The following is a 25,279-nucleotide window of genomic DNA, read 5'->3' as shown; positions in this document are numbered from 1 at the left end:
ACTGCTATGGTCATTTGCCATTTTATTGGTAAGAATATTGTAGTTTAGATTTTAGTTAATAGATTAGTACTTTTCAAATAGTTTATAGTATTTTTACATTGACATTCACTTGTCAGGTTTTCTACAATATCTTCTCTCACATTATACCGCTGTCTCTCTGCGTTATATTTTGGACACTCGCACAGTAAATGGACTACAGTTAGGTTTACTAAACACCGCTCGCATTGAGGGGGATTCTCATTAACCAAAAGAAATGAGTGAGTGATGGAGGTATGTCCTAACCTGAGCCGATATATTTTTCCTAGTATATACCTTTCCCTATTTGGTAGAAACATCGGACCCACATCCCCCTTGAACTTCTTTAAGAACGCTTCCGATTCTCTCCATTGCTCATTCCAGTTACTCCATGTTCTAGACTTGATTATGGATCGACGCGCGTTTTTTGATAAATCAGACATGTTTTCGTCTGTCAGGTTCAATTCACCCATAATTTCTTTAGCTCTCACCCCCAACGATCGACATCGAGCTAAGCGTGCACCTTCCATTATTTCGACCATTCCATGATAGTTCGGATGATTGCTATCAACCGCAACTTTCGCGTAATAATTGGCCACTATTTGCTTTCTCCTAATGGAAAGAGGTGGAATATTCGATTCAACGTGGAGCGACACAGTTGGGCTTGTTGGGAAGGCACCAAGTGAATACCTTATTGCTAAATTTTGGATTTTATCGATCTGTCCCAACAATGTAGCACTACAAGTGGAATAGACATGTGACCCGTAGTCTATACGTGATCGTATCAGGGCTTTGTATATGTCGAGCATTGTTTTAGGGTGGGCTCCCCATTTATGATGAGCGAGCACCCTTAAGATGTTTAAAGATTTTCGGCAGGATGTTACTAGGTTCTCTATATGTTTCGTCCATCTTAGCTCGCTATCATACGTTAAACCTAAAAATTTTATATTTCGTACGACATTAATGCTTTGATCGTTCATAAACAAAACTGGATCGTAATGTGGTCTTCGGAGTCGACAGAAATGGACACATTTTGTCTTCTCTTCGGACAGCACATATCCTACAGCATTAGCATTCTCTAGGATTTTGTTTATTGCCACTTGCAGTTTACGAGTTATTTCACCAACCGTTTTACCTGTACAACAAATCATCAAATCATCGACATAGAGACATTTCTCCACTTCCTCAGCGACACCCATGGCTATTTCATTAATGGCAATACCAAACAGGGAGCAGCTGATTATTATTATTATTATTATTATTATTATTATTATTATTATTATTATTATTATTATTATTTATTATTATGGTGGGGGTTTCTTGTGAGAACTCAGGTCTAGCCTGGTTAACTAATCGCATTATTATTATTATTATTATTATTATTTTTTTTTTTTTTTTTGGTAGGTGGGGAAATGCTCCTTAAGCACACTCCGGAAGGAAAATTTCCGGAGTAGTGTGGGGCTTTCCTAACAGGTATACCCACTAAAACCCCACCTTAGGCTCGGCTTCTAAGGCCATTTGCCTTTCAATTACACACAAAACAAACCGTCAACATAATATAAATATTACAGTTTATCATTAAAACCAATGCTACTAATAAACCTTAGAGTATTTAGGCATTTGTCCTTGGTATTAAGATTTTCCGCCCAAGTATCACTTATTTTGTTAAGATCTCGCGCATTCCTATATTCCGGGCAAACGCATATTATGTGTTCCAAAGACAAATCCACTCCACAGTGGTCACATTGTGGCCGATCATCACCCGCCAACAGAAATCCGTGGGTCAGAGCACTGTGACCGAGTCGAAGTCTGAATAGTCTCGTTAAGGCCAGACGAGCCATGCCTAAAGGAAACAAAGGCCCTATTTCAGCTTTGACCCTTTTCAGAAAGGCATCAGACTCCGCCCACTGTCCATTCCAGCGTTCATACACACGCGCTTTCACAACCCCACGTCGTGCTGTTATAGTCATGTCTACAATGTCGGCATATTCCAGTTGTAGATATGCAAACTCCTCTCTAGCTCTTTCTCCTAAGGACCTACATCTATACAGACGGGCGCGCGTGGTTACGTTTCTTAGCAGATGGTAATTCGGATGATTACCATCCATCGACACTTTGAGGTAATAATTTACCACGATCTGCTTTCTTCGAAGAGCTAGAGGAAGAATGTTTGCCTCAACGTATAGTGACTCGACGGGACTGGTCGGAAAGGCTCCAAGGGAGTATCTTATGGCAAGATTCTGTATTCTGTCCAGCTTGCCAAGCAACGTATTACTACTACATGTAGAATACACAGAACATCCGTAGTCGATCCTTGATAGTATGAGACCTTTATATAGGTCTAGCAGCGTCTTGGGATGCGCTCCCCACTTGTGGTGAGCTAAGACTCGGATGACATTCAGGGACTTTCTACATGTAGTAGCAACGTTCTGTATATGCGCGGACCAGCGTAGCTCTCTATCGAACGTTAGACCCAGGAACTTGACCTCTTGGACCACGCTTATTATGCGGTCATTCATAAATAAAACCGGGTCATAATGGGGTTTGCGAAGTCGACAAAAATGTGCAACCTTCGTTTTCTCCTCTGATAACACAAACCCAACAACGTTGGCATTATTACATATTTGATTTATCGCCACTTGTAATTTACGTGTTATAATACCGACGGTCTTATCTGCACAAAAAATCGTCAGGTCGTCGACGTATAAACATTTTCCGATTTCGTCAGCAACACCTCGAGCTATCTCGTTGATGGCAATGCCAAACAGGGAACAGCTAAGTGTGGAGCCCTGCGGCACCCCATTCTCTAAAACGTGCTCGTTTGAATAAGCGTCGCCAACTCGTACGACAAATTTCCTATTTTCCACAAAAGATTGTATAAACTTTGGCAGATTCCCTCGTAGATTATATTTGAACATATTTTGTAGTATACCATACCTCCAAGTCATGTCGTATGCACCCTTGATGTCAAAGAAGACCCCAACCAGGTGCTCGCCACTGTCGAACGTATTCAGAATACGATCGCTCAACTTGACCAGATGGTCAATAGTTGATCGTCCCTTCCGAAAACCGGTTTGATATGGGACGTATATATTGTTACGTTCGAGGAACGTTTGCAACCTCCCGTTTACCATCTTTTCCAACAGTTTGCCTAGACAAGAGGTCAAACTTATTGGACGGTAGTGTTGTGCTAACAGCGGGTCTTTTCCCGGCTTCGGTATAGGGACTACAACTGCCTGTTTCCATTCAGAAGGGTAAGTTGATTCGATCCAGCAGGTATTAAAGAATTTTAAGATGATCTCTTTCATTTCAGCACTACAGTGACGAAGCATCTGGTTATGGATACCATCTCCTCCCGGTGAACATGACTTGGTGTTACGGATTGCTTCATCTAGATCTTCTAGGTTAAAAGGTAGGTTATCATCTAGAGTTTCATCGGTATCAAAGTTTATAGGTGTCAATTCTTTCTCGATTTTAGCCTCTAGAAAAGTACGAGGATAATTGAGTGAACTGCTAACTTTATAGAATTGATCCGCAATAATGTTACTTATTTCCTGCAGGTTGTTGGTAACTACCCCATCTGAGTTACGCAGAAATCTGGGATAAGCGCAACCGATTTTACCGGATATTGCTCCTACCTTCTTCCAGACTTCGCCAGTGGTTGTCTCCGGTGTGATGGTGGAAACGTATCTTTGCCATGAGTTTCTTTGTGCCTCTAATATCCGCCGGCGACACTCGGATCTTCGTTTTTTAAATTCGATTAAATTCTCCATTGTAGGATGGCGACGGAACCTATTTATTGCTCTTTTCTTTAATAAAATTTTTTCTTTTATTTCAGGTGACCACCACGGAACCATCTTCCTTATATTGCCAGGTTTAGATCTTGGAATGCTGGCCTCGGCGGCATTTAAAATAGATGAGGTTAGCGTATGGAGATTTACCTGGCTTGGCGGGACGAGCAGCCGTGTGAAAAGTTCCCAATTTGCTTGTTGCATTTTAAATTTGGCTATCGTTCTCACAGGAGTGTTCCTGCCTTGCAAGGTAATAATTATGGGAAAATGGTCGCTATGATGCAGATCACTTTCCACTTCCCATTTTACGCTTGCATGTATCGCCGGTGAACATACCGATATATCGATGGAATCGAAAGTACCGGATCTCACATTAAAGAACGTAGCTGAATCATCATTCAACAAGCTTAAATTTTTATCCTCGATCAGATCCAACAACTCCCTGCCACGAGCATCGTCTGAGCGGGAGCCCCAAACGGTGCTGTGAGAGTTAAAATCCCCAACTAGAATAAAAGGTGCCGGAAGCTGATCTACGATTTTACCAATCTCTTGGACATCATAAGTATTATTGGGAACGTAAATATTACACAGTGTAAGAGAACTGCTAATTTCAAGTTGTACCGCTACAGCTTGATAAGGCGTATCTAGTTTAACCCGTTTATGTGCATTTCACTGGAAAACTTTTAGCTTCCATGGCATGAAGGAATAAGTCCTGGTCATTTGATTATTTTATATAAATTTTTTATAGGAACTATGGGTGAGAATGAGTGTAAGTGACACTACTCGATATGTACCGGTGCACACGCTGGCTGAAAATTGTGGGCCAAGTTTCTGTAACGCTCTTCCTGCTTTCCATGCAGTTACGAGATTTACAAGCAAACTTGGAACAAAAGCCGCTGTTCTTAAAAATAACCCATAAGACTACCTTACCCAGTTTGGAAAGACTACTGAGGAGGGTGCAAGAAGTGTAAAATTTTTTAGTGCGAGTGTTGCAGAAAGGAGGTACTACTGGTACGTTTTGCAATACCATGGATGAACTGTGACGATATCAATATCACCAAGGTCTTCAAGGACCATTGAAAATCTAGCACCCACTAGCGGAATGATAAAAGGGCATTTATTACGTGCCTTATACTACACTGTGTAATACAGGTAATATCAACCTGTTTTCGCATTATCTTTTAGTAGGGGAGCTAGCTCGAAATCCACTGAACGAGAATGATCAAAATTTTAACCGATGAAGTTCCATTTTGCCCTATCCGAGTATGCAAAAATCGACCGTCTATAGCCTCAGGTCATATTACTTAAGGCGCTGCGGGTACTTCTTGCGGTACCAATTCTAAATGGTTGTTTTTCGAGAAAAAAGTTATACACCTAATGAAAACGTTGATAATAGCTCTTAAAAAAATATTTTAAAAAATCGCGAACATTTGATAGCTCCGTAAAAAAACAATTCTTAGTCGGTTTTTCACGAACTTTCTACGGATATAACTAGGTTACGGTTGGATGAATGAAGCTGATTTTTTTACAGACTGATGATTATCTTATTATCTTATCATTAGAGAAAAAATTTAAAAAGGAAATACTGCCATAGTCATTGGCTGTACCTATCATTAGTCTGCAAAAAATTCAGTTTTTGGTTTTTTGGTTTTGTAAATGTAGAAGTAAAAAAACTATGGACTGTAAAAATCCTTTCACAAGCAGAACGTAGAAGAGGAAAACAATTTTTATCAACTATATTTACACTTTGTTTATTGCAGTAATAAAAGAAAATACTAAATTTTTTGTAACATCGTCTAATGTCCGATCACATATCTCCGAAATCCTGCGTAATATCAAATTTTGAGTAATAAACAAATTTATTCATTTTTTAATGACCAACATTTTTGATAATAAGACAAAACAGGCTAGGACCACACCTTGTCGAAATAAAGTCGTTTTACGTAAACATTTGTAATTTTTGTGTATGACGTCATTGTGCCGCTGAGTGCAGGTCATGATAGACTGTCACCCAAGTTTTTTGTAAAGCTTGACCCATATGGATGTGGATGGAGAGAGGTGATTTTCCGTACGTGTAACTTTGTATAGAAGTATACCCAGCAACTCGATATCTGTGTACATGTATAAATACTGCAGTTTTTAGAATGATTAATTAATTAATATCACAGATATCTTAGTTAATATACCGTAAAGAAAAGTAGAACCTGACCCATCTATAATAACATCTGCACCAGACCGCCGACAAAAAAAGAAGGTCATTGATCACTTAATGAGGGTGCAGTGCCATGTTAAGGGATAAGTTGTAAAATGTCATTCTTATTCTTACGTGCCGATTGAATTGAATAAGGAGCTTTGTGTTTACTGACTAGATAATAAATGAATTATTGGTAATAAGTATTAGTAATAAACACAAACAAAAGTAAAAAAAAAACCGTTAAACGGTGAAGAACGCTAGGAAGCTTTTCTGTCAAGAATTTGGCACATTTTTTTCACTACTAGCGTCTGATGACATAATTATTAACCTTTTTTGCACTTGTAAAGTAGGCTTTCTCGGGAGTTGTTCAAAGTGGTTAATAATGTGGACATTATTAACCAGTGGTCAATAAATTAAACAAATATAGCAAACGAGCTCCTGGGTATGGCTATAACATGTTCAAAACCAAATTTTAAATCTGATGTTAGTTTTGCTTTTATTTAAAGTGTATATGTATAAAATTTCATTTAAATCCCTCCATAAATAAGTAAGTTGGCACTACGCATGCGCAAAACGAAATTTTGAAACTGGCGTTAAATTTACTTTTATTCCAAGTGGCTATGTATCAAGTTTGATTTAAATCCCTCCATAAATAAGAAAGTTGGCACTGCGCATGCGCAAACGAAGTTTTGAAACTGGCGTTAAATTTGCTTTTATTCCAAGTGGCTATAATAATAATAATGATTTATTGTTCAACAGATGTTTTATACATCCAATTACAGAACAATTACAGAAATTAAATATGGCATGATTGAAAAATAAACATAATATACGATTACGATTGATGTATCAAATTTATTTCATTTAAATATGTGTTTTATATGGCTAAAGCTATGCGCATATTGAGTTTCATGCAATTCGGTTCATAACTAACGCAGATGTCAAAAGGGCCTACTTTATTTTTTGGTCTACATTGCATTCACGAACTGCGATCTATAAATATGATAAAGAATCCACCTGCAAAATTTCATCGTAATCGGTCCATTCGTTTATGAGTTATCGTGCTAACGGACGGACGAACAGACACCGCAAAATTATAAACTCGCTAGGACTCGTTAATAATGAGAACTGTCACGCTGTCACTTTTAGAAAAATCCAACCCGAAATTTCGCTCAATAAACGTTTAGACAAGTTCTTTAAAATGAATAATTGCCACCATCCGCCATTTCCAGAGAAATTACATACCTAAAATTATTTTGAAAAAATTCGAACGAAATTACTCTTTGAAAATATCTCAATGACAGAACAAAATACGGCCTGTTTGACTTGTACTTCTACGTACTTGATCGACATGTTAAATTAATAAACAAAAAATTCTGTCCAACCGTTCACTTTCTTATCAATATAATATGTTAATTTAGAGTATTTCAAGTGTTAGTAGTGAAAAAAATAGTATATATACCACGGTAGAGAAGTCTATTATTGCCTTCGCACCTTACACCCCTCGGCGCAAGCGCCTCGAGTCGAGATGTAATCTTGGTGCTCAGGCAATAATACTGTACTTGATATATAATGTACTATTGTTCACAATCTGTTTTAAATAGGCATCAGTAGGTATAACAAATTCCACCAGTATCAGCATAACATTTAAATCAAGTCGGCATTGGCGTGCAGGTCGGGAAGTACTTTGCCGACCTCGACGAGTTGGCAAAGTATGTCAAACAATTGCTCACTTCCAAACTTCAAAACAGTTGATAATTGACATATTACATATATGATTTTGAATAAAAGATTAAAACAAACAGAATTATTCGATAACCAAAAATACCTTCCAAAATCAGAAATGTGAATGATAATATATTCATTGCATTAGTGGAAGGTTTAATTTTCAATAAACTTTACATTGTTTCTAGGAATGGCAATTGATGCAACTTTCTGAATATCATTTCAGCACTTTTGACGAAAGTGGAAACAATGTCGAAACGCTGACCCTTTTCCACGAATCAGAGATTTGAACTCACACTACACTTAAAAATTATGTCGGATACTATAAGCACAGCTATAAGTATAAATTATAAAACAATGTCTATAACTAATCAAAACTATATTAATAACTTTGAAAGTATTCCAACAAGGTCCCTTTAAGCGGAGAATTAGGTCGACTTCAGAACGGAAAAAGAATTACATACTTTCTATTGTGAGGCAAAGTTTCCGCAAAGTCGTCAATTATTATTTCGTTCTTAATTACAAAAAACGAATATTACGAGACCTACATAGACCGCAAAGCCTTAAACAATGATTGTTGTAAATCGTTAAAAACTGGAAAACTGCAACACCGTACCCTTAATTTCTTCTGTCTTTGGAACTCTCCCTACTACAAAACTATATAACAGTATTTTCTTTTTTTAAGAGCACACACTGAATTACATGTGTTTTCCCTTCCTACTCCTTCGAAAACACTCGGTCGGGAAAGTCCTATATGCGAACCTATGAAGAAGGGAGTAAACTGTATAATGATTGAAAAACTAATGGTCTTATACAGCCTGGTTTTGATATGGCCCATTCCGTCTTGCTCGCGGTGAGTCTCGGTCCGTTGATGTGGTGCGCTAACAATGCAGTTACTTGACGGCCTGTTTGTGTCGGTTGTTCTACAACCGGACTGTCCTATTGGAAGCGGTAGGAGAGCAAATTTGTATACTTATGCCAGTAGGAGCGTTCCAGTTTTATCACCCTAGTAGCGGTCCGGTTTATGAGCGATTCGTAGGTATTTGAAATGTCTTGGGTTACGATTTGTGAACGCGGGGCTTACTTATACTGTCCTTTTCGGATTTTATACTGCTGCAGCGAAACATGGCTCTTGGTATAACAATCTCAAAAGTCTGCGAGTTTAAATGTACATTACGAATATGTTTATTCATTATAATAGCCTGTGATGAAAACAATAACCTAACCTACATTTTAATTAATAACAAATTGCAACTTTGAACTTTAACGTTTCTTTCGCATGCGCAGATTGTACGGAGATTTAGGCGTTTTATCTCAACGTCGAGTATACCTACACTACATGGTTGTGATCTAATAACGGATAAATTCAATAAAAATGAAATAGAGGTGTGTTAGGAAGTACGCACGGATCCGTCGATTAGCAATTTAAAAAGCGCTCTTTTTGATGTAATAATTGTATACAGGGTGTTCCAAATTTGATATATGACGTCATCGACTATTTTATTATATGCGATATTTGTACCTTTGTTAAAATCTAAATTCTACTCCAACTTTTATTTATCTCTATCTATTAAGATGTTAGCCGTCGTCGTCGTTCGTCAAACCGTAGTGTGGTAACTGCCACGCGGGCGGCCCGAGTTCGATTCCCAGTCGATGCAGAATTTTTTTCAATTTTTATATCCATCCATCTCTATTAAGATGCTTGTTTTAGTTAAAACTATAACCTTATATTAATCAAAAAGATCATTGTTAGCAAAGTGTAAATAGCACAAAGACTCCAAGTAATATGAGCGGAAAATTATAATTTAATACCTACTCCTGAACTCATGATAACTCATCTGAGCAATGACTCCCTCCTGGACTCCCTTGAGCAAAGCAACTCGAAAGCTTTTGAAAAAGTAAGGACAACATTTCAAACGGCGGTTTGTGTGCTCGGACTGTGCCAAAAGAGTGGTCCCCACTTCGAATTGATTTGTACCTAAACGGAACAAGATTTACTATAATACTCTTAACTAAACTAAAAGGTAATATCCATCATTTATCAGATCGATAAAGATAATATCAGAAGTGGAGAAATGAATGTTTCAAATCCACTAATTATTAGATGATCCCTGTACCGATGATTCGACTAGAGTTTAAATTTCCGGGTTGATCGAAGCGGAGAATTAAATGGGTACCGGAAACACAATAGCAGAATATCTCAACATTCCCAGGTAGTTCTGGGTGATAATAAGAAACGCCCCATACTGAAAATTGATCTGGTATTTCCATTCCCTTACGCGTAATTCTAATTACACCCAATGCAACAACTGATTCCAATAACTGATGAACAAAGTAACAAATGTATAACTGGACTGATAATTTGGAGAATTGTCGCATGCTCTCAAATGGCTGAAATTTCGCACATCAATGAAAAGAAGTTGAGGAAGTATTGACTTTTTTGTTCGGGACGTTTCAAATGGGATGAATATTTCCCGTAATTTCTACTAGTCCGTGGAAAACAGTCAGGATAGTGAAGGCTTCTAATCAATGGTATTTTAAAGTTAGAATTTATTTTTTTCCGGGCAAAATGTACGTTAACTCAACAAAAATTATTCTCCGAAACCAAAAGCGGCACATCGGCATAGAAAATAAGACTTGGAGCACGATTTTGGCAAAGTGAGCGACGGTTGTCTCGATTAAGGGTGCCAACTTAATCAAAAAGAAATTTACAAATTGCGAAATAAATTTCAGTTATATAGTTTATTTTATGATTTTCAAACGATGAAAAATTTGATCCAGTGCTTTAAAAATAGAATGTAATGTGGTCATTTAGTTCGAGCAATATTAAATAATTGATATGCTTTTAATTCATGCCAACCACCAATCCCGCTAAAAGGGGCAATTAGTTTTACTACAAAATCCGACAGCACTCACAATTATGATTTATGTAGGAAATTTGTTTTGAGAAAAAAATCATTAGTAGCTTTATTCATCAGGTATAGTTTGTAAATCTAATGCAAGAATTGCATGAGCGTGCTTGTTTTATTCCTGAAGTGATTTAATGAATTGAACTATGACCTCATTTGATATTATCTATACGTCGCAACATTATATTTACTTAACAATCTCACCGCTTCGATCACTAATCATAGACTGCCTCAAACTTTCGGAAGTTTTTATTTTTATTTTGACCTTAATGCGAACTCCGGCGCGTCGAAAAAGTAGGTCTAGGTTAGCATCGGTTAATGTGTAAGCGATTGATTGCTTTCCGGAAAGGCGTAGAAGAAAATGCACTTACGTGAAGCGGGTAACATATCGCTATAAAGCGGTGGATTATTTTTTTCATTTTACAATAAAATTTCGATCAATGAAGAACTATTTTTACCGCCACGTCGCGTCGCGTCGTGACGTCCTCACATTGTTCTCAAAAACTTGACATAAGCCAGAAGAAAGTTCTTTATGGTGGTTTTATTTCATGTGAACGAGAATATTTCAATGAGATTTGCATTCATCTAAGCATTAATTACTGTCCATATACCTTTTCTTGCACTTAACCACACTGTAATAGTTATTTATGCATTAAGGGCATAAAAGTGATGTTTATATTCTCGAGGGCGACAAGAGCAATATGTGCTGCATAAAAATGATGCAAAATTAATACAACTTTGCGATGATTGTTGGGTAAATTTTAGGAAAAAGGTCATTTTTCTACTTAACCATGAATCGTACGCCCTCTAGCGGCAAATGGTTTTGGTTTGGTGAATGAAAGCGAGAGATCCTCGGAGAAAATTAATGCGAGTAAAGCAGAAAAATCGAAGAAAGGGCAACATATTGTTCCGATGGGCGATGGCAATGGGATTCGGATAACTAAACCGAACGGTAAGATTTGTGTCTTCTTGATGGTAACCACTCTAGCGTCAACGGCGAAAAAGCTCGGTCCATGTCTTTGGATGAACGCCAGAAGGTAGCTCTACACAAGAACAGCTGTTTTAATTGTTTGAAATGGGGCCATACAGTGCCAAGTCCAGCTTAAGTGTCAATGTTGTTCTAAGCATCATAGGAGCTGACATAGCTGGTAGCTTGTTGACTGCGTAGATTGTGCAGTACAATGGGCTAGTAGCACTAGAGCCTTTATTGGGATGGACGTTTAGGGGAAAATTGACTGTAACTACTTCCGAACGAAATGTTATAACTTTAAATGTTGTTTCTCTATTAATTCAAGATCGTGATATTGCCAACTTGATTGAAGAAGGCTGCTAGTAATGAGGTAGAAGTCCCTTGGACTAAAGATCATTTGCCGCTATCGTCCAATAGAAGATATGCAGAGAAAAGATTATTTTCGCTTACAATTGGAAAATCCCTTGTTGGACTATTACAACGTTTTGCAAGGTTAGTCTAAAGAAGGGATTATTGAACTTGTTCCAAAACAATGTCTCAATCAAGAAGGGCATTATCTGGCGCATCGGCACGTAGTAAAAGAAGATAGCATCACTACATTGCGACCAGTAGGTATTCAATGCATCGGAGAAAACTGAGAACTCTATTTTGTTAATCGTATGCCAAGAAACGAACCGAATTTGATAGAATTGATTCCCAAAATGCATTTGGACATAAAAAAAATTGTTGGAGCAATATCGACAGCATTTTTGCCCTAAAAGGGATCGAAATAATTTAAAAGTTCCTTTGGTGATCCGATCCGCGAGCTGCAGAAATAGTTGAATATAGAGACATGCACTTGTTGTTTTCGGAGTATCTAGCAGTCCTTTTTTGTTGGGAGCAGTTATAAAATCCCATTACAAAAGTTTGTCGATAAGGAATCATCTAACCAGGCTGTGGTGTCCAAATTTTTACGCAGCTTTTACGTCGACAATAATTGTGTAACGAGTGTTGATAGCGAAACTGAATTGAAAACTGAACAACAGTGTGAAAAAGAATCGAACGTTCTCGGAGAAAGAAACACGCTGTGCATTAATGCAACGATACTAAACACCGAACAAATTAAAAAGTAATCAGTTGAATAGGAATTTAACACACTAAACCTTCCCCATACTTCTTTATTAAAAAATTGTGAATAAAATCACATAGCGACTATAGTTTCGACCTAAGTCATTTTCAAGCTGTAGGAAAATTGTAACTAATAACGAGTAACAATCTTGAAATATACATACCTTGAAATTTAAAACATCAACAACAGAAAATAGGAAATTGAAAGTACAGAAGTTACATTTTTATCAGTATGCTGGAAAGAACATGTGTTAACCACTAGTTGAACATAATTAATACTTACAGGAAAAAATTTTTTCAATATAAAACAGTTGGTGTTAGGACATAGAAAAGTGGAACAAAATTAACAGTCATGATATATCGACGATTAATTAATTAATTCATGCCATTAGAAAATGGACGCAGCCATCTTGTACAAATATAGTCAACGACTTAACTCGAAAGGTAACGAAAGGGGAAAGGTTAAAGAAGGAAATAAAAAGCGGGAAATTTAAAAAACAACAAGGTTAAACAGGGCCGGATTAGGTAACGGGACGAAGTGAGAAGAAAGGTGAAAGAATGCAACATAGCTTGCATTAGGCTATTGTTATTTAATTATACTAAAATTTTTTGGGGCCAAACTACCCAGTGCCTGCTGATGGCAGATGTCGGGACTCGCGGGAAGATAAGTGTGCCCTCAAGTTAAAAAACCCCCCGACATCTGCCATCAGCAGGCACTGGGTAGTTTGGCCCCAAAAAATTTTAGTATAATTAAATAACAATAGCCTAATGCAAGCTATGTTGCATTCTTTCACCTTTCTTCTCACTTCGTCCCGTTACCTAATCCGGCCCTGTTTAACCTTGTTGTTTTTTAAATTTCCCGCTTTTTATTTCCTTCTTTAACCTTTCCCCTTTCGTTACCTTTCGAGTTAAGTCGTTGACTATATTTGTACAAGATGGCTGCGTCCATTTTCTAATGGCATGAATTAATTAATTAATCGTCGATATATCATGACTATGTTAATTTTGTTCCACTTTTCTATGTCCTAACACCAACTGTTTTATATTGGAAAAATTTTTTCCTGTAAGTATTAATTATGTTCAACTAGTGGTTAACACATGTTCTTTCCAGCATACTGATAAAAATGTAACTTCTGTACTTTCAATTTCCTATTTTCTGTTGTTGATGTTTTAAATTTTAAGGTATGTATATTTCAAGATTGTTACTCGTTATTAGTTACAATTTTCCTACAGCTTGAAAATGACTTAGGTCGAAACTATAGTCGCTATGTGATTTTATTCACAATTTTTTAATGAAGAAGTATGGGGAAGGTTTAGTGTGTTAAATTCCTATTCAACTGTCTACTTTCTGACCCCGTTTTGAGCTTTACCACCATGGATTCCCACCAAGAAGTTAAAAAGTAATCGTAAACGATTTACAAAAAGCGCATTTCCACTTGCATTCATTTCACATTTGCAACTTCTGTTAAAATCGTAAAATTCCGGCCACAAATATGACAGATAGCGTTGCAAATGTGCAATCCATTTTTGACGTGCTACTCGAGGTGCTACTTCAATTTCAGTTTATAAGAAGAATTTCATTTCAATGCTTTCATAAATAAAAAAGTTGACACTGCGCATGCTCTAACCTAAATTTTGAAACGAACGTTAGATTTTCATTTATTCCAAGTGCCTATGTATCAAAATTCATTCAAATACTTTTATAAATAAAAAAGTTTGTAATTCGGTTTATAAATGGCCGAGATGCAAAAGGGCACCAGTGAATTTTGAATTCATTCGACTCAACTTTTGGCATTGCGAATTATATGGCTAAAGCTATGCAATTCAGTTCATAACTAACGGAGATGTCAAAGCGATCGGACATTTACTAAACAAATTTATCGTTCACATGGACAGATAGATAGACATACAAAGGAACTGACGGACAGACCAACAGACAGACGACAGACAGCAATACAAAATTATAAACGATCTCTAGGAGTGTTAATAAACGGCAAAAGTGTAAAAGTATGGAAACATGTAAAAACGGTTTTTTTGGTTTTTTTACAATAACTTTTTTAGCAATAAACGCAGAAAAAATTCCTTCGTTGGTGCAAGCCTCGACACCATAACGAACTAAACAGCGAAAAAAGTAGAACAATAGCTCTTAAGATAAAGAACTAGTAGCGTCTCAACGAAAGAGCGGACGGACGGACAAAGTGGCCACAATAGCGCATTTTTAGTGCATTTCCACAAAAATAGAAAAATGCGCTATTGTGGTCACTTTGTCCGTCCGTCGTGGGTGTGGACCTCTCAGGTCCTTCAACCTCCAGGATGGACCGAAAGGCCTGTCTGTCGGTATGTCTGTTGATCTATTTGTCGGTCAGTCTGTCGGTTTGTCTGTCTGTCTGTCTATTTGTCTGTCTGTCTGTCGGCCTCTTATGTTCCGGCTTCTTTTCAAGACATACCTGTGAAATACTTGAGTATTAATGCTCCACATGGGACTAATTGCGCAAATTGTTGGTGATTGTCTCTGGTACTTGGCCCTGTTTACTGTGCTTAGCTCTATTTACTTGAAAGCGAGTTTAACTTGGAGTTAAAGCATTGTTCTCTAGTTCTTGAAGGATCTGGGAAAGCGATAGACATAAAAAAACAGTAAATAAACAATAACGCTACTTGCAATTTGGACAAAAATAACATCGAGTGTAAAACATTCAAGCGCTACTAGATTAAATTGTTAGTTTACTTTTGGATAGGGAAAGAATTTAATTTAAAAAAAAAAACGAAATACTATCGTAAAAAGAATGGTTTTGCAATAATAAAAAAATGATGGCATTTCATTTATAAAACAGTTGAAAGTCGCCATTTTGAAATAATTCGTCCACTTGAAAATCTGATATCATCATCGTGTATAAAATGGTCTGACACATATTACTGCCAAATATTTTGAAAGTAGTACGTACCCATAATGCAAAATGTATGCATTTCATAAATGGTATTGTTGATTTGATAAATTTATGATATCGATTTCCCTTCATGCGAAATTGAATTGTGAGCTCGACACCAGGGTATAATGTTTGTTTTCCGTAATTTGTATGTAATTTTAGTTATAATAAATATTTCTGCACGCGATTATTTTATTCAAATACAATCAAACAAAATGTAATATTTCAGCAAGTTCATGATTTGTGAAAAACCTACGAATGGTGGGAATATACATTAATTAACAAATTTCAGGCAGTTATCAAATTTATGGATAGATTAAATCCTTTCAAGCTTTGTTCCAATAATTGGCTTGCAAATGACGTCCCAACCTGCTTCACAAACTTGCCTTCCAGTTAGGATTCTCTACCTACTATATACATGTATATGGCACATAGGTAGGTAATATTTACAATACTATAAGTTGAACTGGTATGAAATCAAAATTTAATGTAAGCAATGCAAAGTGCTCGGTACCTGACTGTTCTATTTGCTTGAACGGAATTCAGTGATTCATATGTACATGTGCAAACACAAACACGGGCCACGTACAGTAAATTTGCAATAACTGTCCACGTTTACATTTTCAATATTGATTTTAGATTTTTTTTAACGATTCATTTAACTTTATAACAATGTGAAGCTTGAGCCGCTTTAGGCATACAAGCTTTTATACTTTGAACTTCTCGTTAGAAAATTTATGGGTTAAAGGTTCAACTTCTGTTTTATCTTAAGTTAGAGAAAATGGGAAATGACATTAAATGAGACAAACTTATGTGCCCTCTGATCAAATAGCTTTTACTTCAAGATGCATTTAAAAAGAAATATTTGAAAACACGTCTTTGAACTTATCGTAAAAATATTTGTGCATTAGACTATATTGATTCCCCGCACGACTTGCGTTCCTTTGATACCAAGTAACTACGTTTATTTATTACACCAAACGACGAAGAGATGTTTTAACAACGAAATGGTTAGTTCCCCTTTATTGTCGTGTATAATACAAAACTTTATTTTATATAGCAGAAGCCATTATAAAATTCTGAATTTAATTTAGACGTCAAAATACCAAGCTTGGGTTCTTCCGTTGTTTCCATAGAAACAGTATTGTTTTCTGTTTTGAGTTTCATTTTCTTTTGTGCTCCGCGTCCCATTCTTAATAAGAATGACAGTTGTCATTAGAACGAACAATAATTTGTTTACCGCTTTACCGCTCATATGAAACATGATTTTAGTAACCATTTGTCACAACGCATGTGATGCTGAACCAATACTAAACATAACCTCTGAATCTAATTCTTCTGTTACCTCTCGTTTGATCCATTTATTAACGAGCTCCCAGCGAGTTTATAATTTTGCGGTGTCTGTCCGTCCGTTAGCACGATAACTCACAAACGAATGGACCGATTACGATGAAATTTTGCAGGTGGATTCTTTATCAAATTTGTAGATTGGAGTTCGTTAATTGGTAATGTAGCCCAAAAAATAAGGAGGACCCTTTTGACATATCCGTGAGTTATGAACCGAATTGCATGAAATTCAATATGCGTATAGCTTTAGCCATATAAAACGCAATTCCAAAAATTGAGCCTAATCGATCAACAGTCACAGTGCCCTTTTCGCATCTCGACCATTTACAAACCGGATTGCAAACTTTCTTATTTATGAAAGCATTTAAATGAAATTTGATACATAGTCATTTGGAATAAAAGCAAATGTAACGCCAGTTTTAAAATTTGGTTTTGTGCATGATGTGCAGTGCCAATTAAATGAAATTTCATTCATATACACTTTAAATAAAAGCAAACCTAAATCAGGTTTAAAATTTGGTTTTGTACATGCTATAGCGATACCCAGGAGCTCGTTTTCTATACTTGTTTAGTTTATTTCTTCAACAATTTGTCTACATTATCTTTTCGTTTTACAGAACTCTTTGCCAAGGCTACCAATTGGTAACGAAATTACAAGGTGAGTAAATTACATTTTAAATCAAAAACTAATGTTTTATAATAATAATAATAATAATAGTAATTTTTATTTTTTATTTTTTTTTATTTTTATTTTATTTATTTATTTATGTTTTTTTTTAGGACGCTACATAACTTCACCAGACACAGACACAGACACTAATCGTTACTTGATTTTTATCCGTGCGATTAGTTAACCAGGCTACACCTGAGTTCTCACAAGATACACCGACCAGAATAATAATAATAATAATAATAATAATAATAATAATAATAATAATAATAATAATAATAATATTCTTCATTTTTCTTCACAGAAATACACCACGTTATCACAACCCACTCGTATTCAACCCAAACGCAAAGCCAAAGAAACACTTACACAATAAACTCCATTTAATGAAATTACAGGAATTATTATAATGATATTTTTTTTGTTTTGTTTTGTCCTGATAGCGTTGGCTATTGTGCCAATCAATAGCTATGTTGGTAAGTATGAATTACATACTATCCCTAGATTGCCAATGCACGTGTTTTTTTTTTTAAGGACCCTACATAACACTGCACCAGACACAGACACAGATACTAATCGTTACTTGATTTTAATCCGTGCGATTAGTTAACCAGGCTAGACCTGAGTTCTCACAAGAAACACCGACCATAATAATAATATGCCTTTATTATTTATCGTTTTAGATTGTAATATTCTGCGACAAGCCTTTTACTTTGAAAGAAAATAAGCTGATTTTTCGGTCCTATTTCCGTAATGGAAAAAAAGACGGAAACGGAGTTTGGACGTATTAGACTCGCCTGTGCATGAAGAAATTTCGAGAGGCATAGGTATCCTGAACATGGCGTTGATTACGAGAACTTACTTACATTCTTCGTGTAGTTAAGCGATTTGACGATACAGGAAGTATTGCTTGTGGAAAATCCTCTGGTCGCCCAACAGTTGCAAACGAGGCGATAGTGGAAGATGTGCGTGCTCGTCTTGAACAAAACAGCTACTGTAACAGCTATCCCAACAGACTGCTTTGTCATACGGAACCTGTCAGAAAATAACCAGGAAAAAGAAAAACCGTGCTACAAGAACTTCATCGTCTCGACTTTGAAAAATGTGTAAATTATGGCAATTGCTTTAATGAAACTCTACGAAATGACAGCAAGTTATTTCTCGGATGAGGTTTAGTTTCACCTTAGTAGATACGTTAGTTCCGAAAACTACCCGCATGTTTATCAGGAAGCTCCGCTTCATCCTCTAAAGATAGGCCTGTGGTTGGCGATGACATGATAATGCCACGAAGAAGAAATCGTTGGCCGCCAAGATCACCAGATCTAACGTCCTTAAATTACTTTTTATTTGGTATGTGGTGCAGCTATAGAAGGGGCTGTTCATAACATAACACAACAGCAATTTCATGCAGTGTTCGGAAACATGAAGAAGAGAGTGGGTTTGTGTGTCCTTAACGGGGGTGACCACTTCGAACATTTATTGTAATTCTCAACTGTTGCTAATTATTGAATTTGTAGAAGAAAGTAAATCACGTTTCAGTTACAAAATAATGTTTGCTATGTAATTTCAAATAATTTGGAAACTATAATAAACGTTATTTACATGATTGTTTTTAATAAACATTTTAAGGTTATGTTTAGTATAGCTACCGTATCATTTGTGTTGCGGCAAATATCATGTTTCGTAAGAGCGGTACAGGCAATGATTAACGATCGCTCTGTATTTGAAATACGTTTCAGAACATTTTAGAGTTTTGTATATGGCTCAATAAAAAATATTAATTAAAATTTCTGTCTCATAATGGATGTGATATTTTTCCGAATGCAAAATAATAAAGGTCTCACCAAAACTGATTGAAGGAATCCATTGAAGTAAGTAACGTTTGTGCCTTTGAAATTAACATGCATATAACTGGAGTTGAAAACCAGTGGAGTGCCTCCTCTTGAATGGAGATTAAGGTGAAAAGCTTTATTATTAGGCCTAAGTGGATTACTTAAAAAAGATATATTCATCGTGAGAAAGGTTGTGTAATTGAAAATTGTATGGAACAGGAATCTAATGAAAACTATTCATAAAGGCTTTCAAACGGTGAGGGTTTATGAAGTGTTGCATTTATATACGTAGTGCTTCTGATTTACATTAGATAATTCCGAACTTAATTTTGTTATCTTGTAACATTTTGTCTTTTTATAATATTATGTTCTCTATCTCAACTATTAGCAAAACGAAATTCTCGTATGTAGGTAGTTATTGTGCATTGTGCAATTTATCAAGTATCATGTGTGTATATGTTACCGGCAAACTGCGAAATCCGGCATTTTGCAAAATGCCTAGGCATTTACATACATGTACATACCGTTTTGCACTATTCATTATTCTGTTTATCCATGCCGAAGCAAAAAGTATGCGGTCGGCATTATGACGCACCTAAAGTACCTATTGTATAAAGCCCGTGGGCCTGTAAAAGCGTTTAAAAGCCCGCATCCAGATCTATCATCTTTATTATGAAAATAACTACATTTATTGTCTTACAACATTATTGAAAATTACAATTGGACAAGTTATTGAATGAAATTGGACAATCTGGAAAAGACGAAATGTGAACAGTATTTAAACTTGAATAATCTGTTGATGGTCCAACTTCGTCCATCGTTTTGTCTTCCACACCCAGTAGAGATCTCGAAATTTTATTTGTTGATTCAATGAAATCTTCCAAGTAACCTTCCGCTATGTATGTGCTTCGCCATACTCCATGCCTCTTTATAGATGTAATATTGGCTCCGCACTGTCGGTAAGTAACGTAGCAGATTTTCTCCGAAAACTGTGCCCTGTGTACCTTCCCGGTTTAGGGAGTTGCAGATATGTAGCAATCGTTTTTGGAACACTTCCAAAAGTAGTTTTTCTACAATCGATATCCAAAGTAAGGCATTTGCGCTCGTATTTGACAACGCAAACGTCATGTTTTTCGAGAAATGTCAGTTTAAGCGACAAAGTAAAAAAAATGCTTGCTCTCCCAATTATTAACTATAAATCATAAGCGACAAAGTAAAAAAAACGCTTAAAAACGCTTGCTCTTCCAATTATTAACTATAAATCAAATATGCATTGCTCAGAGGTCAGAGCATCCAATGACAACGAGTAAATGACATCTTCATTTGACTGAAAAATTTAAATTTTTGGAAATTATGTGAACTGCTCGATTGTAGAAGAGTATATATTGAAAAACAAGTGTTACAATGCGACCGATTGTAATACCACTGTCGACTATCTTGTGGCACGAGTGGCTCATACCCAAGTATGGCAGACTATAGAATAGTATAAACTCTCAAACCACGTTCACAATGAAACAACGCAATCCATTTACGCTTGAAAAATTACTCTTAATTCGACTCATTCTTTTTTACTTAAAATGTTAATTAGGGATGGCTGTGAATTTGAAATTAATCATTGAAACGCAGATCGTTGGAAAATAGTAAATAAGCCATACAAAAATCAGTTTAACGGCACCGTAAATAAATTGTCTCGCAGACATCTTGTCACAATCTTGGTAAAATGAGATGCCTATAATAAAGTTTCCCAATTAATTCTAAAGTTGGTCTTTTGTAAAATAATGCAGTTAATCGCAATATTAAATTAGTTACTTAATCGATTTTATGCTTTATTATCGCAATATTTATTTTCCCTCAAAGAACACATAATCATACGTACTTTTTATAATAATATCAGTCTAATTTAACGTTAAGTTAAAACATGACATGAATGCGTATTTTTAATCCAAAATACTCTCTTCAGGCACAAATAAACCTCTGATATTCATTTATTAAGATTGAGTTGACATAGAGTAAATATCAAAAATGCTCTGGTCGGACAGTTAATTATAAATGATTGATGACAGTTTGAACTTTCAGCGAAATAAAACATTCACAAAGTTGATAATGGTAACAAATCAAATATGTGAAAAAATACGCAATTTTAATAATAAATTAAAACAAATATAGTAAACGAGCTCCTGGGTATGGCTTGGCTTGGCATTAAGTATTATATGGCTAGAGCTATGCTCATTTTGAATTTCATGCAATTCGGTTCATAACTAACGGAGATGTCCAAAGGGCCTTCCTTATATTTTAGCCTACATTGCTCCATTCTACAAATTTGATAAAGAATCCACCTGCAAAATTTCATCGTAATCGATCCATTCGTTTTTGAGATATCGTGCTAACGGATGGACAGATGCCGCAAAATTATAAACTCATTAGGAGTTCGTTAATAATAATAACAATAATTTATGCTAATATTACAGTGATTCACTTACACTACTCAAAATAACATATTACGGTCGAACAAAACACTAAAATGCAATTGTCAATGCCCACTGCTCATTTGGTGTTGTAGGTAATGATTTTAATGTGATTATTTATAGAGGGTAACCCCTCAGATCATAATTCCTTTATCAGAAACGATATGGAAGAAAATGAAGGAGCAAAATGGTGCGCAAATCCAGTCGCCATGTTTCTAAAATATTTCTTGTTACCAGTTGTGTGCTGTATGTATTCCAGTGGCGTGTCAAACTTACGTTTTTTTAAATGGCACACCCCATATTTTATTGAAAAATTGGAAACTACTTGATAAGTAGGTACTTGTTTTTTTATGTAACATATTATATCCCTAGCTTTGATTTCGCTGTTACCTTTTCCTCAAAATTTCACCGTTTTCGAATTTTTTGTTCAGAGAAACTAAATCGCGCCCGCGGCGGTTAAATTTTGAATTGAGGAACAGCCTAAGACCCCTTTCACTTTCACATAATGTTTTTTAGGTTCTTTATCGAAAAAAGACAATTTTTCATTGACTTTCGCCAAATGTCATATTTTTTAATTTCAAACGGCACCTTTATAAACAAATGTTAGCCTGGGATAGCCGAAACTACAAAATTTCCACTGATACCAAAATAAAAACTAGCAAGTCCAGGTTGCCACCAACAGGAAGGTAGTCATTTCGAATATTTATTTTAAGTTGCTAGATTTACTAACCCCTTTGTTCGTGTATCATTTCCACTTTAGTAGTTGTAAACTACCCAACACTTTTTTTAATAAACAGTTGCATGAGCAAAATCTTTGAGAGTATGATCAACAATCATGAATTGTGACTTGTGAGTTAGCAACTGCATTTTAAAGCGAGAAGTATTTTCGTTGCGGAATTACACTGGGCGCATTTTAAATCCTTGGAAGTCTTGTGTGTCAATAGATGATTTTTACAATTCAATTTACTATTGGCAGCATAATTATACTATAGGCACATTTTATGTCTCGCTTTCTATCTCTGTAAGTTTTCTCCTTCAACAACAAGCTGGTTTTGAAACTGGATTTATAATTGATTGTAAAATCACACAGTATGCACATTGTGCAAACCTGGAATTCTTGTGTGTATTAATATATGCTTTTTTAAACTGTATTTATTAGTTGCATAGTCACACGTGGAGACACTTTAAGTCCTCGAAGCTCTTGTGTATTAAGAAATCCTTTTGAAACTCAATTTATAATTGTAATTATAGTTGCAACATATTGCACCGGACACATTTTAAATCTGGAAATCTTGTGTGACAACAGATCAAGATGACCTCTTTATTGTTGATTGAGTGATCATACTGAATGCAAAGTTTGTTTACTTTTTTCATTTTCGTGTTTATGCGATCCTTTTAAGTCTCGAAGTGTGCGATTAGAAACATTAATGGACAGGTACATTGTAGTGCACGGAAGTAATAGCCAAAAAACACACGAAAGTATATCGTTTCACAGGTAATTATAGGTTAGTTTTCGGTGAAGTAACAAACAAATGTGGACTTCACTTTACGATCGTTATTATCAATCCTCACTCTATCTTTCTCTAAGGTTTAGCCTTCACTCAACGGCAGAGATCCGGACCCAAATGAAATATCGGTTCCGGTTCTGTTTATATTTAAGCGAAAATATTTATAACGGTTTCGGTTCAGTTTCGGTTTCTAAAAGAAATAATGGTTCGGTTCTGCGCATTTTTTTCGGCCCATAACGGTTATTTTCGGTTCTAGTTTTTCAGAAAGTATGGCATTCAAAAAATTCATTAACGTGATTTGTTAATTAATAGGTGTGAAGGAAAAGTCATGAATACCAAAACGTGACGTATCGTCAGTGTAGCTAATTTATACCGTCAAGGGGAATAAAGGAAGATGAAGGAAATATGTATTTACACTTAATTTATTAATAAAAAACAGAAAATTTTATTTTCTAAAACCTCGTCCCTCCTTTTTTATTTTTTTTAAGTAGTGGCTAAATTAGGGCCACCGCCACCCGTAATGCCTTCAATTTCGACACTTTATTAAAAATTTATAATCCACCGATGGCAATGATAGAGTAATATTTTATCAACGGTGGTTGCCGGTGAGTCCTTCAACTTCCAATAACCTGTTAAGATCCGTAAAAAACCGAAAAGAACCGAAAAAAGTAATTTGGGTTCCGGTTCTCAATACGTTTCCATTTCTGAAGGAATAACTGTTACGGTTCGGTTTTCGGTCCAGAGAAAAATACCGGTTTCCGTCCGGTTTTCGGTTCGATCCGGGTCCCTGCTAAACGGTACAACTTACTATACTTATTTCAGAAATTAATCAGCCTTTTAAGTTTTTTTTTATTGCCGCTAGAGGTCTCATCTTTATTTGAAAATTTTTTACTTTTTTTTACTTACATATTTTATTGTAACTTTAAATATTTGTAATGACGCGACTGAAGCCATCATTGTGACAACTAAGCCTCGGTCTCTCCTACCTAATCAAATCATTATCCTAGAGTCTTAGAGAGGCAATTTAAGATACTATAAAAAAGCATGAATGTTAAAATGTTAAGTGCAATCTCTATATATAAAAATGAACCCCTGTTTTTTCTGGTCACGCAATAACTTTAGAACGACTTTACCGATTTCATTCATCTTTTTTTTAAAGTTTTCTAATACTGTGTAGAAGGTTCTTACGGCAAGAAAAACTAAGAAAATCGCGCAGAAAATTGGAAAATTGGAGAAAACTTCACGACTATTTAAACATCGCGCGTTTGACGGTGCGGCAGCAATTGTTTTAACAGCTACGTCGATCGGCATATATCCGTCAAAAAATTAATTTCTGTGCTGTCAATTCGATCGGACAGTTTATCCAGATTTCAGTGAGTTTTTTGAGAAATGTTGATGTTATTTCACCGCATTCACGCCTTTTTATTTTATGAAAAGTTTGATATACCTACCCAATATTCATTTTTGGTAAGTGTTGATAGACTAAACACATGGTATACATAGTTATACAGAAACACTAGGGAGTTAATTTCTATTTTCAGTTGAATTTTAGTTTTTTCAAGATGCTACTAATTAGACGTACCAACCTTTGATTATTAATCAAAGGTACCAACTTAGGTCGCAGAATTCGTAATCCTACAAGTCAAACATACCGGGTGGTGCACGGTAAGTAGGAATAGGGATTTAACATGGGAAATTAGTTTTATGCAATATTCTGCGGATTCTGCCCTCCTGTACATTTTATAGAAAAAACTGTAGAGTTTAAAGTTGTTCAGAATTAGAAGGTGCATGCAAAACTGTTTTTACATGTTTTATTAAGCTT

General features: G+C 35.8%; 1 protein-coding gene and 1 long non-coding RNA gene across 10 annotated transcripts in view; one reads left to right on the top strand and one right to left on the bottom strand.

Moving 5' to 3' along the window:
• Positions 1–25,279, bottom strand: part of LOC116166312 (homeobox protein abdominal-B) — a 441,837-nt gene that overhangs the window by 27,935 nt on the left and 388,623 nt on the right. The window lies entirely within an intron of this gene.
• On the top strand, positions 13,623–14,103 carry LOC116166319. The gene is made up of 3 exons (XR_004144306.1): positions 13,623–13,774; positions 13,823–13,893; positions 13,945–14,103. It is a non-coding gene; the product is annotated as an uncharacterized LOC116166319 (long non-coding RNA).

This window comes from Photinus pyralis, unplaced genomic scaffold (assembly GCF_008802855.1).
Source record: "Photinus pyralis isolate 1611_PpyrPB1 unplaced genomic scaffold, Ppyr1.3 Ppyr1.4_LG3b, whole genome shotgun sequence".
NCBI classification, from domain to species: domain Eukaryota; kingdom Metazoa; phylum Arthropoda; class Insecta; order Coleoptera; family Lampyridae; genus Photinus; species Photinus pyralis.
The sequence above is the reverse complement of the archived record's forward strand: the minus strand, read 5'-3'. Positions and strand labels throughout refer to the sequence as shown.